Raw genomic sequence first — 18,807 nt, 5'->3', positions numbered from 1 at the left:
GATGCAGAACAAATCACAAAAGCACTCATCTCGAACAACAGCAGTGACTTTTGGACCCTAGTAGGAGACACAGGAAAAACTTTAGACAATCAAATTTTGAATAACATCAGTCAACATACGTGGGAAAAGCACTTTGAATTCTTCAAAGCAGCGAAAATGGAAAACAGTAGCGAGCAACAATTGGAAGCAGCAAATTGGGTCAACCTAGAAAGCAAAGAGGACATTCTAGACATAATTAAGAGGTTAAAATATCCAAGAGCACCAGGCCCAGAAGGCATCTCTAATGCCGAATTGAATACATATCCAACGGAATGGGCCAGCCTCATGAGCGCCATCTTTCAACGCTGCACCAAATCTAGATCAATACCCAAGTCATGGACAAAAGCGATAATCATGCCGATTTACAAAAAAGGTAATTTAACGGATCCAATGAACTTCGGCCCTATAGCCCTATTAGACGTCACAGGCAAGGTATATGCCTCACTATTATTGAAGAGATTTCAAGTGTGGGCTTCTTCAGTAAAATGTAATGACGACTTCCAAGCCAGCTTTAAAAAAAATGCAAATGCAGACACCACGTGTAACATCCTGGCTTGTAACATACTAAAAAGTAAAGCCCTGCAAAACAAGCTCAGTTTATTCGTAGTCTTCATCGACTTCACGCAAGCTTTCGATCGAGTAGAGAGACCACTCCTATGGAAGAAGTTAAAGGAGTGGAAATGCCCTGAAGATATCTTGGCACCGATACAAGCTCTTCATCATAACACCACAATATGAGTGCGACTCAGTCGTGAAGGCGAACTGTCAGCGATATGCAAGAAATTGAGAAAACAGTAAGAACTTTTCCGCCGAAAATTGAAGAAGAGGAAATTGGTCACCTTCTGTATGCTGATGACCTTACCATATTTGATCAGACGCAAATAGGGCTACAACGCAAACTCAACGCTTTACAACAGGGTGCCGTGAACAACCATTTAGAAATCAACATAAGTAAAACAAAAATCATGATCTTTCAAAATCATAACAAAAAACCTAGCAATTTTAACTGGCAGCTGGGTCAAACAAAAATCGAGATTGTGAACGCCTTTAATATCTTGGAGTACTCCTGGATAGCTCATGTCAAGAAACCGCAATGCAATCTGAACAGTACGCGAAGATGAAAAAATTAGCGGCACAAGCAAAGGCCATCGATAGCAAATTCGGAAAGTACTCACTCGTGCCAACACTAAACTTCTATCAAAATGAAGGTTGTGCCGGCGGTCACACATGGGACCGAAGCTATGCCTGCGATCCCTAAGCGAATATGGGCAAAACTGGAGGCCTTGTTCTGTAGTAAAGTACGGAAATTACCCAATTCTAAATCTGGGGCAGCCATTCGTCGGGAACTAAGTTTCCAGTCATTAGAATGCACAGTGATCTGCAATACCATCATGCTTTTCATAAAGACCAGAATGGACAGCAGCAAAAAGATATTGAACATGATAAAACGCGAAACGGACACCAAAAGCTGTGTCATGTTGATGGCATGGCAAGAAGAAAATCTTGCGGTGCTGCACGAATTGCATCAGACGAAGAAGAACTTATTGGTAACCCATGTAAAGTTCTACAAAAATTAAAGATGCAGACTGGGTAAAGACAACAGATACGACTGCCATGTTACAGCTCACCTCTCATTTGCCACCCAACACTCTGAAAAGAAATGAGTTGCAAAGTTTTATAAAACAATTTCCGAACAAACAGGCTCGAAATTTAATCCTACGAGCACGACTTAATCTATTAAAAACAAATGAGATACTATACATCAGAGGATAAGCCCAAACAAACAGCTGTAGATTCTGCGATAACACCATATATCCCATAAAAGAGACTATAAGACATCTACTTATGGTATGTCCTGCCACCTCATCCAGCAGACAGCAGTACTTGGTTTTGACATCCTACATGAAGAAAATATATGGTGGTGTCGGCTCATTGGAGGTGATAAAACTACCTGGCAAAATCTACTTAATGGCAACGTCTGTCAACAAGCAACAAGTCACGCACAAAAAACTTGAAAATGAAACTGCAACATTTACATAATCATTGATCTATTAGGAATTTTCAAGAAAGTATTGTATTGTAAAAATCTGTTTTGATTAAACAATAAAAAAAAAAATAGCATAAGCTATTGGGACAAGTGGGGGATTGGAGGTGTGCAGGCACAGCAGCCTGCAGACTCAATGCAGTGTACAGAAATCATTGAAAAGTCCAATATTAAGGCCATTCCAGTTTTAAGGATAGTCTGGTGATCAGAGTAGAAACAGTGGACTGGAATAGGCAGTTTCAATTGCAATGCAGGCGCAGTGGCACCATCCCAGGGTGGGTGATGGTGATGAGCTGGATTGACTCAGAACATTGGGAGCAATCAGGTGTGCAGTAGAACCCATACAGCAACAACTTTAGTATCGCGTAGACATAGGTGGAATTGCAAAGATTGTAATTGCTTGTACAGTATTATAACAACATTTCAAGAGAAGGCTATGTTACACATACAGGCTCGAGGGCTTGCGACAATGACAGTGTTCAAGAGTAGGGGCCGTACAGATGAAGGTGATCTGTATGTGATAGCTGTGCATATAGAGCATAGTGTAACAGGAGTGATTGTTCCAGTGAGTCTCTGGGAGTGTAGGCGAGCGTGGCGTGGGAAGCCCAAAACAAATCTATTGGCAGTGTTTATGAAGTAAAGTCTGCAATGGACTCCCCATATGTAGGTCAGGGTTCATAAGGCAACTTCGTTGCCAAGTGTACAGGTTGAATAGGTTTTGGCATAGGGGCAGATGAGCTTTAGGATACCTTTCTGTTTCACAGACGGCCAGTTAGTTTCCTTGTGTCTGGACTCCCCCAATTTTTAGTGTGCCCTACCTTCTCTTTTTCTTTCCATTTAAGGGATTCTGTATTCTTTTCTCTTATGCATTTCCTCTGGTCTTTTTTTTACTGATGTTCTCTATGTATTTCTTGTTTATGTGTATGTGTTAGACCACGCGCAGAGATACTTTTTAAGTTGTAGAGCCACATTTCTCCCTCCCCACTGCCTTTCAGGAGAAGGGGACAACATAGCACATTTGACCACCGCTCCACATGATTCCATCAGAAAGCAATGCAAGACTGATACATTGAGCAGTGCCATGATTACCTGCAGCAATCTATTATAACTAAGCAACACGTAGATATGAGATGTCCCTGTTATATGAAAGTAGCAATTATTATCACACTCAACTCACACTTCTCCACCATTGAAGATGGGGAGAATGAGTTGTGAACCGGATTTGATATTCCACATTTGCGATCTTTTGATGATAATTGAATGTCATATTCAGGATTCCTCATCATCGCAAATTCTTATGAGATTCGACGGCATTCCTGTTAATCATCCAAAATTGTCTTATTTTGCCCAATGTCTCTGTTCTGTAGTTATGCAATGATTGTATCTATTTTGGACTGTAAATTACAGCCACAACATGAATTCTGCCTCCAAACTGTGGGATTTCCCCTTCCTAAATAGTCACTGTCAGACAAGAAATATCACATGCTTATATATCTGATCTCCCGCCTCCAAAATCTTCTAGAAGAATAAACAAATAACCAGTCTGAGCTATTTCAATCATCTCCCTCTGCCTTAGCTAATTCCTCTTTCATTGTTGATTGTTTACTGAAGTAAATCCGATTTGAGTTTTATATCTCTTCCTAAACTTGCAGCCACATTGATCTGCTACAAGACGGATCACAAACTCCAACCACAAGTGCTTTATAAAATCAGTATGATTATATGAAGCCATAGATAACATGCAAACGTGCTGAAGCCTGCATGCCCGATCATTGAAGGAAGCTCAGAAAAGTGTAGTTTGACTGAATCTTTAACAATTCAGCTAATTTGTAGTTTGCCCAAATAGGATCATCTGAGCTTATTTGTGAGTAAAGGGAAGGGGCTCAGTGTGTCAGGTGTGAAAATAAGCCCCAAAGACTAGCATCAACCCTATATCCTTGATTGTTTTGCCACCTATGTGATAACCAAAAATGGACAAGTCCCCTACTTGTCTCTACAATATAGATGCATACAAATTTGAAAACCATTCAAGCAAATCCAACCTCACTAGTAAACTCGAATGGTAACATGGGTTTACATGTCTCTGGATCAAACCATGTGTGCTTAAAACTGTATAATCCAAAGTACGAACATGAAGAATATAATATGTAATTCATATCTTACTGACAACATTTACTTGATTCCTTCACTCTTTAAAATACCATTTGATGTTGATAAATATCTATTTTTCATGTCCTGTGAAGCTGTCCATTGCTACACTGCTTGCATAATCTCAATAGTAAAATGTGAAAGATAATATGGATTGTCATAAAATGCTATTTTTTGTGAGATGCAATCAAGTGAAATGATGATTCAGTAAGAGTTCGAATACGTGTGTTCATGAGCATCGTGGAGTACACAGTTTTGAGATCAAATTAATAATGCACATACTTGTACATTTAGGCCCTGATTCACAGAGCGTTTTCCAATTGGGCTTTGCCATTATAAAACGCGTCTGTGGATTAGGCCCTTAGTGTTTTCTACTTTGGTTCGATTTCTGTCAATGTTTGTCATGTTTTCTGCAACAATATTGAAGAGACATTTTTTATGGATCTTTTTAGTTTGTAAAGAGCCCTGAGGTAACAAAGAGAGGACCTGCAAACAACCTTCACTAATTATGCACCCAACCCCTGGAACTCGATCACAGTATGGGATCGGAATGCTCCCACAATTCTCCATTTCAGCAGAGCACTCAACATGTGGGTTTTTCGACACAAACTGACAAGGTCTAATTCCAAAAGATGCACAGACCCCAACTCTCAGTACTGGGTGACTGTTGAAAGATGCCAGCCCAAACGCTAGTTCCGGCCATTAAACAATAAAATGAATACATACATAAATAGCAAACCATTCACAGATCTACGTTCTGAAATAAACTACCATTCCCATCACCCATTGTGTTCAAGGGACAGCACTGTGTAAAAATAATGATATAAAGATACATGAATAGCATAACAGTTGTCACCCACTTAGTCAAGTTAAATATTTGTGAATTATACAATGATTTTATTTTTTACTGTCTTTTGTCAATTTCCATATTATGCTGGTGAATATAAGCGGGGTACCATGTAAATTTCATTGACAACGCTGCAATCAAATTTGTTATCGAGGCATGTTTACTTACCAAACACGGCCCTGCCAAATAGGTGAAATACTGTGATGCTTGGACATTACAAGAAGTTGGGCGTATTACAGATTGAGTTAATGTATGTACTGAACAGTGTAACACATTAAGGGCCTAATTAACAAAAGACAGTGCTAATATAGCAGAAAGAGTTTGCACCATCGATAATATTGTGTGGCAAACACAATGCATTAATGGCACTCCAAAACAGCGATGTTCTAGAGCAATAAAAGGAGTTTGTGCCAAGATGCATTGCGCAGGCAGCTGATTCCCAGAAGAGATCCCACACAGAATACAACAGTGAATAGGAACTTCTGTTGTGGGAGCCACACCCACACACACACTCCCAGCCCAGTACCAGATAGCACCGTGGAAGAGCATTATGCCACGTTGGGAAGTGCTAAAGTGGGATTTGCATGACACAATCATACAGAAGGAATGGGCAGATTACTTATCAATAATCTCCATTACTTGCACTCCCACTCTTCCTCCTCAAGGTACTCACAGTATCAAGACACTCTCTGACAGTCATAAACCGCAAGCCTACATTACCCCTAGAGCCACTCTTCCTACTCACAGTACTCACACTATCCATGCACTGCCTGACAATCATGTATCCAAAAGCCGTGTTACCTCTACACCCACTTTTCCATCTCAAAGTACTTACTCCAACATAAACATCATCTCCTTGTTCCTTTCTCTCTTTCCAGTCCCCATCATGTGATGCTTTCATCTTATAGGACAGGAACTCACAGTATCTTGAATACTATCATTTGCCATGATTGCAGAGAACCTGGGCCTTCCACCGAGGTGGTGATGGGATGAGGATCATCCCCGACAGGATCTCCTCTAATTTGTTACTGTCTCTGTGGAGGCAGGCCAATGTCTTTTCTTTATCCTTTCCTTGATATCATATTTGTTCTCAGTTCCTGCTGGAGAATGGACTTGTCCCCGGCATTGGACCACTGTGTGCATCGGGATGGTTGATGATGGGAGTACAATTAGTTGGCTTGCAATTTTGGATGACTCAGGGTTCATGCTTCTGACATGCCCACAATACAGTACTTGTTCACCAGCACTAGAGTGATGGTAGAGGTGGAAGCTTCCCATTGGCTGTACAGAAGAAACTGGCTTTGTAAGGTAGGGAGGTTGGAGTAATGTGCCTGCTGTACTTCTCCGGCAACTGGGTTCACTGTACCAGGGGCTGGAGTAAGTGCAGGCACCTCAAGTGGAGTGGAATCACATTCCAACATACAGGATGGGGCACAGATCCCATTCTCACTCTCAGACGCAGAATATTTCCTTACTATCAGAGACATACAACGTAGGTCTGTGAACATGGAGACTGTAAATATGGCAATTGTCATCCTGCTTCCTTCCATTTCACCTGCTACTTGTTGTTCTTCTGTGTTTGACTGAGCAGGCTGACCTTCTATCCCACAGCCTCAAGACAAATGGATTATAGCATGGACATTTCTGAAGAATCATATTATGGTTGAGGGTCGTTGGTGAGGTCTGGTATGCCAGATGTCTGGGGGGTATTAGGAGTTCACCAGTTCAGCTACCAAGGGCCCAACTACCCTGCCACCAGAAGAAACAGAGGATTCAGCCAAGGGCTAGTTAGAACTGCCAATTATTACATACAAAAACCGACAGGGATCATGCAGGACATTCAAAAATCTCCAGTCACTATTCCCACAATCGTGTCAACCCTTTTTGATGCAGAATGTCGTCAAGCCCTTGGCCCTCCCTGAAAAACCTATCACATGTACTCACTGGGTGCTTGGAGTGGTATACACCATGGATTTCCCTTATATATATTACTCATTTGGCCCTTAGATGTCAGTTGGCTGGCCTGCCCTTTCCCTGCGAAACAATCTATTACATTGTTGCAGGGTTGCAGGGTTGCAGGGTTGCAGGATTGGCCCTTGCCCCCTGCCATCCACCTCCGGGTTGCTGTCCTCTGATTGGCTGGAACTGGATCACCTCTTCAAGGGGTATTGTACCAAAATGACACCCTCATTTGTGCACCCCAGCAGTCACTGCGACTTTGGAGGCGTACAAAATAGGTTGACATTTACTGCGCCCATGCAGAGGGTGGGCTGCGGGTGTGTCCCCCGCTCTACCCGCACGCAGTAATGGGGGTCGGGGGTTGCGGGGGAATCCCCCATGTACCATTTCGGAAAGCGAGGGACAAGTAAGAAACAAAAGAGCAAAAAGAAAAGCACCCTGCGGCGTCAGCTCCAACCCACGTTAGTGGGAGGACCTGACACTGCAGGGATCGCAGAGTGCAGGCGGCACACTTCTGCGTGTGTCGCCCTAAAGGTAAGTGTAGTTGGACGGTGGAGAGAGTTAATGCAGGCCAGGGGAAGCGGGCACAGTGATCCATATGATCACTGCGCCACGCCTTAACTGGTGTCAGCATTTTCAGCCGTCGCAGTTACGGGGGAGCAGTGATCACATAGATCCCTTCAAGGTGATGTGAATTACTGTGTTGCCAATTTATCTGTTAGCAACACCACTGTGCCTGTGAGAGTGCTCTCCATGTTGCAATGTTGTTAACTTGTTCATGTTTCACTTCATGCCTGGGTTGCTGAGGACTGTTCGTCTTCCCACTGCAGTGAATGACCACTGTCTAGCTTGGCCGCATCATGTGGTTGAGGACTACAAAATTAAGCTCTTTTGGTCTGAAATTATGAGAATTATTTCTGTTTTTCTGCAGCTGTCCTCTTCTCATTTTAGGTTTGGCATGTGCTACTTGTCTCTGACCTTGGCTGTGAGCCATGGCCCTCCGACCTGTGCAGCCAAGTTCTGCTCCCCTCGTCTCTTGTCCTGAGACTTGCGGCCTCATGTAACGCTCACCTGACTCCCACGGAGGCGCTGGTCTAGTCTGGGTTGCTGTGGCATCTTCGAGAGTGATGCGCAGAACTCAGAACACCGTCTGACCAGGACCCTCAAATCGTGCTTTTCTAGCCTGTAGGAATATCCTTCTGCAGATGAGAAAGGGGATTAACAGTCTGCAGAATAGTGTGCTTGCTCCCCCCTTCCCCCCTTCGTTCTTCTCTAACTTCCTCCGAAATCCCCGGTTGAAGCTCACCTTATGGTTTGAAAGGATGAACTCTCCATCCTGCTTCTGGTGCAGGGGTGCGTGTTTGTCCAGTTACTTCACTGGTTTTCAGAATGGCGCTGGCAAAATCCACTTGACTTTTCCAAGCGGAATGCCGTAAGTATGAAGATTACAAAAGTTCAAGTGTTGAGCCTCCTTTTCTGTTGCCTTCCTAACCTGTGATCTGTCCTTTATTTCAGGTGCAGAATGAAGGCGATGCGTTGAGGGATTGAATTGCTGATGGTAAACTCAGGTGAGTTAGCGATGGGGGCAATCCCTCTTAATGTCTTTATATTCCTCCACACTGGCGTGAAGGTTCCGGATGCAGGTAAGAAGTTTGATAAAATTCTTGGTTTTCACCTTTCTCTTCTCTTCTTTCCTTACAGGTGTTCCAGGATCGAGATGGGCGTGGCTGGAGACCAGATGCAGGAGCAGACACGGTGAGCGTTCAGCTGCTTGGATGCAGAACAACGCGAAGCGTGAGCTACTGTCTGGGCGTGGCTTAAATAGCCCCCAAAGTAGTTCCAGGCAAGTATCCTTCCCTGGCCATGTCCGAGTGGTAAAATAGTCCCAATGAAAAAATAGTCCCTTTCTGGTCTCAAGGAGGCCTGAATCTTGCAGCATGGTCTGCATCAGGTAAGTGCACCAAACACCTTCCTTTATGAGCCTGGCACCTATGGCGCCAAGACTGATGTCCAACATGAGCCTGGCGCCAAAGGCGCCAGGACAGAGTCCAAACAGCCCCTGTAAGGGGCCGCTGGGCTTTTACCTGGGGGCATGATGCCTGCTCCCGGGGGTGCTGGGCCTGGCCTGGTGCTCCGGGGGTAGGCATCATGACAGCACTCCCCCCCAAGGCCCCTCCCAAGGTCGTTCCCTCTGGAGGTGTCGGTTTGTTTGGGAAATTCCGATGGAACCTTTTTACCAGCCGAGGTGCATGTACGTGGTCGCTGGGTTCCCAAGACCTTTCCTGAGGCCCGTACCCTTTCCAATCAATTAGATAGAAAAGTTTTGATTTTGAGATCTTAGAATCCAAAATGTTCTTCACCTCGAATTCAGGCTCCCCATCTATCTGGATTGGTTCTGGTGGCTTTATTAATCTGGTTCCTGGTTGCACTGGTTGCAAAAGTGACACATGGAAAACGGGATGAATCTGCATGTTAGCTGGTAGATCGAGCTTGACTGCCACTGGGTTAATTATAGCTTTTATCGAGTAAGGGCCCAAATACCTTGGATTAAAAGTTTGAGGTCCCTTGAGCAATAAGTGTTTGGTAGCCAACCATACTTGATCCCCTATTTGGTATGGAGGCGCCTCACTCCGATGCAGATCCGCATTCTTTTTGTATTTCCCTTTCGCTTGTTGCAAATGTGCAGTTGCATCCTTGAAGGCTTGAGTTATCGTGGAATGCAAATGGTCCACTGCGGGCATTTCAAGGCTCAGAGGTGAGTCCAGGTCTGAAGTACCTACGAGGGTGATGTCCATATAGGGTATAAAAGGGGCTTTGTCCAGTTCCAGAGTGTACCGAGTTATTGTATGCATATTCGGCCACCCATAAAATATCCTTCCAATTACCCTCCGATTGGTGCAACATACATCGTAGGTATTGTTCAAGGGTCTGGTTCGTTCTCTCCGTCTGACCATCGGTCTGTGGGTGGTGGCTGGTTGAGAGTCTTACGTCGATTTGTGCCAGTTGACAACATTTTCTCCAAAAATGAGAAATAAACTGGCTTCCCCGGTCGGAGACTAGTATGGACGGGAATCCATGCAAACGGATGATATTTTCGAGGAATTCCTTGGCAAGGACAGAAGCTGAAGGCAATCCTTTCAACGGAATAAAATGGGCCATCTTGGAAAATAAATCCACCACTACCAGAATAGTATTGTATCCATTACAAGGGGGCAGGTCCGTGATAAAATCTAGTGACAAGGTGTGCCAAGGTGCTGGTGGAATGTCTAAAGGCTGAAGTAGACCGGCGGGTTTTGTCTTTTGGCCTTTGTTTTGTGCGCAAACTCCACAGGACATCACAAAAGATTTAATATCCTTTCGCCAGGAAGGCCACCAGAATTGTCGTTTAATTTTTTCCTCAGTTTTGGCAATGCCAGGATGTCCTTCCATCAGGGTATCATGATGACGGGAAATAACCAGTTCTTGCAATTCCTTTTCTGCCAGAAATAAGCGTCCTTGGAAGTAAGGTAGGCCATCGTTGACCGAAAAGTAAGACCCCCTTTGGATCCAATCCTCCAAGGCTGTACAGTCCATGAATTGTTTTACCCGTGCTTGAATGTCTTCAAGGGTTTGTAAAGAGGTTATCCCCAAAATTCTTTGTTCGGAAATTATCGGCACAGGTTCTGAGTTTGTGTCTATTTCTCCCATTCCTATTCGAGATAGTGCGTCCGCCTTGCCATTCTTACAGCCGGGGCGGTAAGTGATTACAAAATCGAACTCAGCAAAGAACAAAGCCCATTGGAGCTGATGTGACGATTGAGCTTTGGCAGTTTTTAAATATTGTAAGTTTCGGTGATCAGTGATCACGGTGATGGTATGCCTGGCGCCAAGAAGATAATGCCGCCAAGCCTTAAAGGCGGACTTAATGGCTAATAATTCCTTGTCGGTGATTGCATAATTTACCTCAGGCGGCGAGAACTTTCTGGACCAAAATGCTACGGGGTGCAGTTGGTTCGTTTCAGGGTCTCTCTGAGACAGGACAGCTCCCATGGCCAAGGTGGACGCGTCGGTTTCGACTATATATGGGAGATCGGGACGCGGGTGCTTCAAAATAGGTGCGGACGTGAATTTAGCTTTCAATTCCTGAAAGGCCTGTTCGGCTTCCTCAGTCCATTCGAAGCGTTTATTTTTCCGCAAGAGTGCAGCGATGGGTTGTACCACACGTGAAAATTCCGGGATAAATCTGCGATAAAAATTGGCAAAACCAAGCATGCTTTGGACACCTTTCACCGAACTAGGTGATGGCCATTTGAGTATGGCATCCACTTTTCGTGAGTCCATTCGGACCCCTTTAGGTGTCAGGATGAATCCAAGAAACTCAACCTCGGTGGTATGGAAAACGCACTTTTCCAGCTTTGCAAACAGTTTGTGCTGGCGCAATTTCTCAAGGACTACCCTGACATGCTTTCTGTGATCAGATTCCGAAGAGGAGTACACAAGAATGTCATTGATATATCTGACAACACAAACATCGATCAGTTCCTGAAGGACATCGTTCATGAAGAATTGGAAGGCAGCAGGCGCGTTGCACAACCCGAAAGGCATCACCTGGTATTCGAATAATCCATATTTTGTACGGAAGGCCGTTTTCCATTCGTCGCCTTCTTTTACTCGCACCAGATGATAAGCCCCCCGGAGATCTAACTTGGTGTATACGCAAGCGTCCTTCACCTGGTCAAGGAGTTCAGGGATCAGAGGCAGAGGGTAACGATTTTTAACAGTTATCTGGTTCAATGCACGGTAGTCGATACAAGTTCTAAGGTTGCCTTCTTTTTTGGGCACGAAGAACAAAGCCATGGATGCCGGAGACTTTGATGGGCGAATGAAACCATTGGCTAGGTATTGATCTAAATATTGTCTCAGATGCAGATTCTCGGGTTCAGTAAGGGCATAAATCCTGCTACAATGGGGTTGTGCACCGGGCACCAGATCGATTTGGCAATCGTACGATCTGAGGGGAGGTAACGTGTTGGCCTGTTCCTTTTGGAAGACGTCCTGAAAGTCTTGGTATCCCGGAGGTAGTTGCATGGAGACAGAGGTTACAGACGCTAGACTAATCTTCAGATTTTCTGGGTAGCAGGTTTGTGCACAATCCGGGAAGGTTATTCTCTTTGCTCGCCAATCAATTTGAGGATTATGTGTCTCTAACCAAGGGATTTCGAGAATAACCTGAAACTGTGGAGCCTTGATTACATCAAACACAACTGCCTCCCGATGGCCGTCCGGATCTATAAGTGTCACCTCAGCAGTGGAATGTGTTACCGGTCCAGAGGCAATTTCGGTTCCATCGACTGTGGTGATGAAATCTTTGCTGGTTTTAGGACGCAGAGGGAGGTTAATCCTAGAGACCAATTCACGATCCACATGGTTTCCTATAGCCCCACTATCGATGTATGCCTTTATTGCATGCAACCGCTTAGGCTGTTCCGGATCTACGAGGATCATTAGCACAATGAAATGAGAGGTCTGAGAGTTAGTTATCAAGCTCGGCAAGCGGACCCCTACGCTTGTCGGGCGTGGTCGTTTCCCGAAACAGAATCTTCATGGTTTTTATCAGCGGCTCCTACCACCTTCTTGGGCGGTTTTGCCGGGCAATCTCGTAGAAAGTGTCAAGAGGACCCACAATAAAGACATAATTGCATCTGCTGTCTTCTTTCACGTTCTTTTTGAGTTAAAGGTCCTTTAACCCCTCCGATTTGCATAGGCTCAGAGACATCAGTACCTTTAGGGTTAGCATGGGTCTTGACCAACAACACCCGCGTCTCAAACTTGGACCTATCTGCTTTTCTGTTTTGAAGTCTGTGATCCAATTGGACCACTAAGTCTATATATTCTGTGCATTCTTGGGGCGGATTTACAACTTGGGCCAGGACATCTTTAAGTTCTCTGCGTAGACCTCGATAAAATAACGTGATTCTTTTATCCTCTGGCCACCCAGTTTCCACAATTAGTCTATTAAAGGTTGCAATGTAGGATATGAGGTCCTGATTGCCCTGTCGCAGGGATAGAAGTTCGTCATCCAGAGCCTGCCCCTGAGAGTGTCGAGAAAATAACCTTTCCATGCTTGCTTGGAATCCTTGAAAATCACGGAGAATCGGGTCATCTTGAGTAACCAGTGGAACTGACCAATCGGCAGCACAGCCGCTGAGATATGACAATACAAAGGCTACCTTGGTCTGGTCATTAGGAAGGCCCCAGGTCTGCATAGGAAGTGCAAACGACACTGATTCATGAATGCGGCGAATCGTTTGGGGTCCCCAGCAAAGCGTTCAGGTGGGGCCAGCGGCATGTTTCCAGGTAGATTAATCTGCACGGGGTTACTGGGAACCGCAGGAACGGGGTTCCCTCCGGAACCGGGTAGAGGAGTGTGTCCAGCTTGACCTTGAAAAAACTGTCTAGCCAGGTCATCAGTTCTTTCCTTTGACACAATCACTTCCCTCCTGAGTGCATTAGTCTCTTGACGAGCGGCGTGTACTTCGGCCCGTAATTCCCCCAGTAGTTGGGCCAACTGATCAGTCTCAGAAGTTTCTATAGCGCCTGGGTGGGAATTTGTAGGAAGGCTTCGCGTTCTGTAACGCTCACCTGACTCCCACGGAGACTCCCACAGAGGCGCTGGTCTAGTCTGGGTTGCTGTGGCCTCTTCGAGCGTGATGCGCAGAACTCAGAACACCGTCTGAACAGGACCCTCAAATCGTGCTTGTCTAGCCCGTAGGAATATCCTTCTGCAGATGAGAAAGGGGATTAACAGTCTGCAGAATAGTGTGCTTGCTCCCCCCTTCCCCCCTTCGTTCTTCTCTAACTTCCTCCGAAATCCCCGGTTGAAGCTCACCTTATGGTTTGAAAGGATGAACTCTCCATCCTGCTTCTGGTGCAGGGGCGCGTGTTTGTCCAGTTACTTCACTGGTTTTCAGAATGGCGCTGGCAAAATCCACTTGACTTTTCCAAGCGGAATGCCGTAAGTATGAAGATTACAAAAGTTCAAGTGTTGAGCCTCCTTTTCTGTTGCCTTCCTAACCTGTAATCTGTCCTTTATTTCAGGTGCAGAATGAAGGCGATGCGTTGAGGGATTGAATTGCCGATGGTAAACTCAGGTGAGTTAGCAATGGGGGCGATCCCTCTTAATGTCTTTATATTCCTCCAGTAATGTCTTTTGTCCTTTCCCCATAGGGGTCGGGGTGCGGTACCTGCCAACGAAGCGGCGCCGACCCGAAATGAGGAATGGTCCACCAACAGAAGGCATATGTTCCTTCTGTTCACCTTTTGTCTCTTCTTCTCTCCCCTAGGCGCAGAGATGTGGCGACCGGTGCAGACAGTCGCGGTGGAGCCAGAAGAACTCCCGAGGACAGGTGAGTGAAGCGCGGCGCTGCAGCGAGCAACGCAGTGCTTTTAAATGAAAGTCTTTTCTCAGGAAAGCTGGCGTGAAGTTTCCGGATGCAGGTAAGAAGTTTGATAAAATTCTTGGTTTTCACCTTTCTCTTCTCTTCTTTCCTTACAGGTGTTCCAGGATCGAGGCGGGCGTGGCTGGAGACCAGATGTAGGAGCAGACACGGTGAGCGTTCAGCTGCTTGGATGCAGAACAACGCGAAGCGTGAGCTACTGTCTGGGCGTGGCTTAAATAGCCCCCAAAGTAGTTCCAGGCAAGTATCCTTCCCTGGCCACGCCCGAGTGGTAAAATAGTCCCAATGAAAAAATAGTCCCTTTCAGGTCTCAAGGAGGCCTGAATCTTGCAGCATGGTCTGCATCAGTTAAGTGCACCAAACACCTTCCTTTTTGAGCCTGGCGCCTATGGCGCAAGGACTGATGTCCAACATGAGCCTGGCGCCAAAGGCACCAGGACAGAGTCCAAAGAGCCCCTATAAGGGGCCGCTGGGCTTTTACCCGGGGGCATGATGCCTGCTCCCGGGGGTGCTGGGTCTGGCCTAGTGCTCCGGGGGTAGGCATCATGACACCTTATGGGATTTTCATTAGACTTATAATATAATTTCTAGTTACTTATATAGTGCTAATTTTCCTATAGGTTAGTCATATTTGGTCCTGCCAGTCTCCTTATGTGATCCTGTAATTCTATAGATTTAGTTGCCATAAGCATCTCCATGCTTGCTCTGCATTTCTTTGTTGCCTTGCATTAAGCATTTCTGCACTTGGCTTATGATAAAAATAATCAATCTTTGACAGTATTATTATGTATCTGTCCTCTATCTACAGAACTGTGTAAGCATGCTCTTCTTGTACACAAGTGTGTTTTTGTAAAATTGTGCATGGTGCGAGTGTACTTCATGACTAACGTGGCTATATCGTAGTGTCCCCAATGACGTCAGCACAGTGGTTTCTTGGCATCAGTCAATATCACCCATCATGGCGTTTGGGTCTATAACCACTGTTGAGGCACCTGTATCAATGAAGACATTCACTGGATAAGGTTTGAATGGTGGCCTGAGAGAATATCTCTCTGCAAATGTCTCAGTCACTGGTGCTCCCGGGGACTGTCTGAATAGTGAATGACTTTGTGCATTCTTGACTCTTTGGGCTGTCATGTTCATGGAGATGCCGATGGGAATTCCTGGGACCCTCTCTTCAGTCCCCACTCTGGTCGACATGTCGACCAGCCCTCCATACTTTGTCACTCTGGGTTTTGGAAGCCATATATTTGTTAATCCTCCAAGATGTAAATAGTAATTTGCATGGCCATCAAAACTCCAGGTCATATATCTGCAATCTCCTTCTGGGTTGCACCATACCCATTTCCCCCCAGTATGCGTTATTGTCGAATGGATTGTCAAATGTTATCATCTAAGTCGGTAGCAGTGGACATTCCTTTATCCTGGCCCTAAGGCTATTATTTCTACCACTATCGTGCCCGTTTGTTCTTCGTATTCACATCCACTAACACTTTTACAACATTGTGTAATGCAGATCTTCACCACACACATTCCCACTAGTACTAGTAATAATGCTCCTAGTAATACTTTCAGTCGGTCTGCTAACCATGATCGCATCCAAGACCATATACATAACAACCAGCTCTGGTCCTTTCTTGTCCCTTTGGCTTCTTCTTCCATCTTGGCGTGCATCTTCGATAATCGTGTCACTGCTTCGGTCAGTGTGCTGTGTTTTCCGCCACTAGCAGGTCAGAACATGCAACAGAAAATCCCAATCTTGCCGCAAACTCCTTTTATTGCTCTAGAACATCGCTGTTTTGGAGTGCCATTAACCTTAATGCTCGGAGCTCTTCTTTTATCGCATTTAAGCCATTTACTGTAGAATTTATTGTCTGCATCAGCTGCCATCTGGTTATCTGTTACCATTTTACGTTTGTGTATGTCTGGACAGCTGAAACTACTGATGTGAAAAACATCTCTGTCCTGTTGAACAACCGATGCTCAGGGGAATACATCGTCTAGTGATCCTTCTGATAGTGATGTGAAATAGTTGTCTCTTTTCACTCTACTCATTTCTACTGACTGTTTCTTTCTTCCCTTTTCTTCCCCTTCTATTGATCTCTTCTTCCTCTTATTAGTATCCATTTTAGGGAAGCAATCTATCTTCATATCCTTCTGTGACACTACCAGTGCTGGCATATTGCGGTGCACCAATGAGCAAACTCCACACCAGCTGGGTGGAAGCTTCTCATATGTCTTGGATCCACATGCCCAATAATGGTCCATTGGTACTGCTGTGCTGACCTTCATTGCTGGCTGCTTCTCTGTGGACCTACACTCTGTAGTATCTCCAACCTTAACTGCACCTTAATTCTGGTAACATAATGCTGGTTTCTTCATTAGTATTATAGGCATTGGTCCAGCTTCATTGTCTACCCAGGTGAGCAACATAGTGCCTGCATTCCATTCCTTCAGGCACTTGTTGTTTTCTCCTTGCACTGTGTTCACTGGTACTTGTACTAGGGTGTGTGCTTTGCTTCTTACAACTCCCTCTTTCCATACTTCTGCTGTGCATACTTGGCCATACACGAGCATCTGTGGTCTTTCCCAACATCCTGGTTATCCTCCTATTTCTTTGACCACCCCATCTTCAAGCAGAGTAATTATTTCAGTGTTATTGTTTTTGTCTATCCTTTCTATGGGCCATTAGTTATGTATTGTATAACTTGGTCTAGTTGTCAGTAATTGTTCATCTTGTCAAGAGTCTTTATATCACTGTCTTCATAGGGGAACGTTGCCTGAGACATCCATCTTAATGTTGCTGTTTTCCCTTGGAAACTTCCTTGGGTTGTGAACATGGATAGGTACATAAGGCATTGTGCTCTTGCTGCTGGTATTTCGGTTGCTATACAAGTTCTGGAAGCACTCATGGCATTGGGTATTAGTGAGCAGACATAGCAGCTCTCTGCAGTGATTTCTTTACCTACTTAGTCATAGTCAGGTGATTGTACCACATATTGTTAGACACTCGAGCAGTGTCAGTGAGATATAGATCTAACACTCCCATTTCTTTGTCATAACTGTGCTTACCTCTCCTTACCGTGCTGCAGTTCTCTCCTGTCCACCTGACATGGTCAATCCACCTGCTAGAGTTGCGGGAATGTTAGTAGAGGATACAGCAGCAGAACTAGATACAAGGGCTATTCACCAAAAAGGGAAATGCAAAAACACCACTTGGAAATAAGAGACAAGATGGGCATGTTTTTAATAACCCTTTCCATTGCCTGTGCTGCTTGAAACCTGGTGCAGCTTGAAGATATCAGTTTCTTGCTGGAAATGCAAAAAAATTAGTGTTGTAGTAGATGGGATTCGTCTTTCTAGTTGTGGGTAAACTTGGGTCAAATATACTATGAAGACATGATAATACACATTAGGAGGGCATGCTCTGGATCTGTTGGATCTTCTGATAAATTGGAGAAATTGGCCTTGGAAGGTATCAGGTTGATAAGTGGGCAGCATGGAAGAAATGCAATAAGAACAGTCACACTTTCATGATAAATGTATGTTGAAAGCAAAATAACATACCCTCACTCTGTATGTATGGGAAGTTGTTGCTCTAACTCTGCTGCCTGTTAATGAGTAACCATTTGGTGTCCTCTGCTCGGCAGTGCTGCTTCCAAATTGTCCCTTTGCTCTTCTTGTTTTTTTTATAACACATTTTATTGATTTTCACATTGCTTGTTACAACATATAAACCTAGACTCAGAAGGTGTCAGCCAACAACAAATTAAAATTGCATTTGGATCCAAAGAAAGCATTTACAATGAACACAATATATTCTTAACTTCATTACCACATCCCCTATTTAGGTTACACTACAGTCTTTGAGTAACAGATTATTGGGTATCTTCCCATTTCTGCCAGATTTGTTGGCCTTTCCCTGGGCATCCTCTGGCCGTGTACACCCTCTGTTCCATTGCTATGCAAATGTTTACATCCGTGACCCACCGTGTGTGTTACGGGGTTGTTTCTGAGCCCCATAGTTTAGCTATATTTCTTTTGATCAATGCAGTGGTGGCATATAGAGACAGTTTCTCGTAGAACATCATTGTCCCTTCATCCTCCACACCAGCAACAATAGTTTAGGGTCCCTGAGAACCACCTGCACCAAGACTCTCGCCTTTGCTCTTCTTGTTGAGGATCGTTGGCTCTGTCGATGTCGTTGCCAGGTGAGGCCACAGCTTTGTACGGTTTGATGTTGCCTAAATGATTCCAAATGCTCTTTCCAATTAATTTGACAGCTCTTTCAGTCACTGCTTCAACAGTTTGGGGACCTGTGAACCTGGGTCAAT

Source organism: Ambystoma mexicanum, chromosome 11 (genome assembly GCF_040938575.1).
Source record: "Ambystoma mexicanum isolate Mex_15411 chromosome 11, UKY_AmexF1_1, whole genome shotgun sequence".
In the NCBI taxonomy this organism is placed as follows: Eukaryota; Metazoa; Chordata; class Amphibia; order Caudata; family Ambystomatidae; genus Ambystoma; species Ambystoma mexicanum.
Note: the sequence above shows the minus strand (reverse complement) of the source record.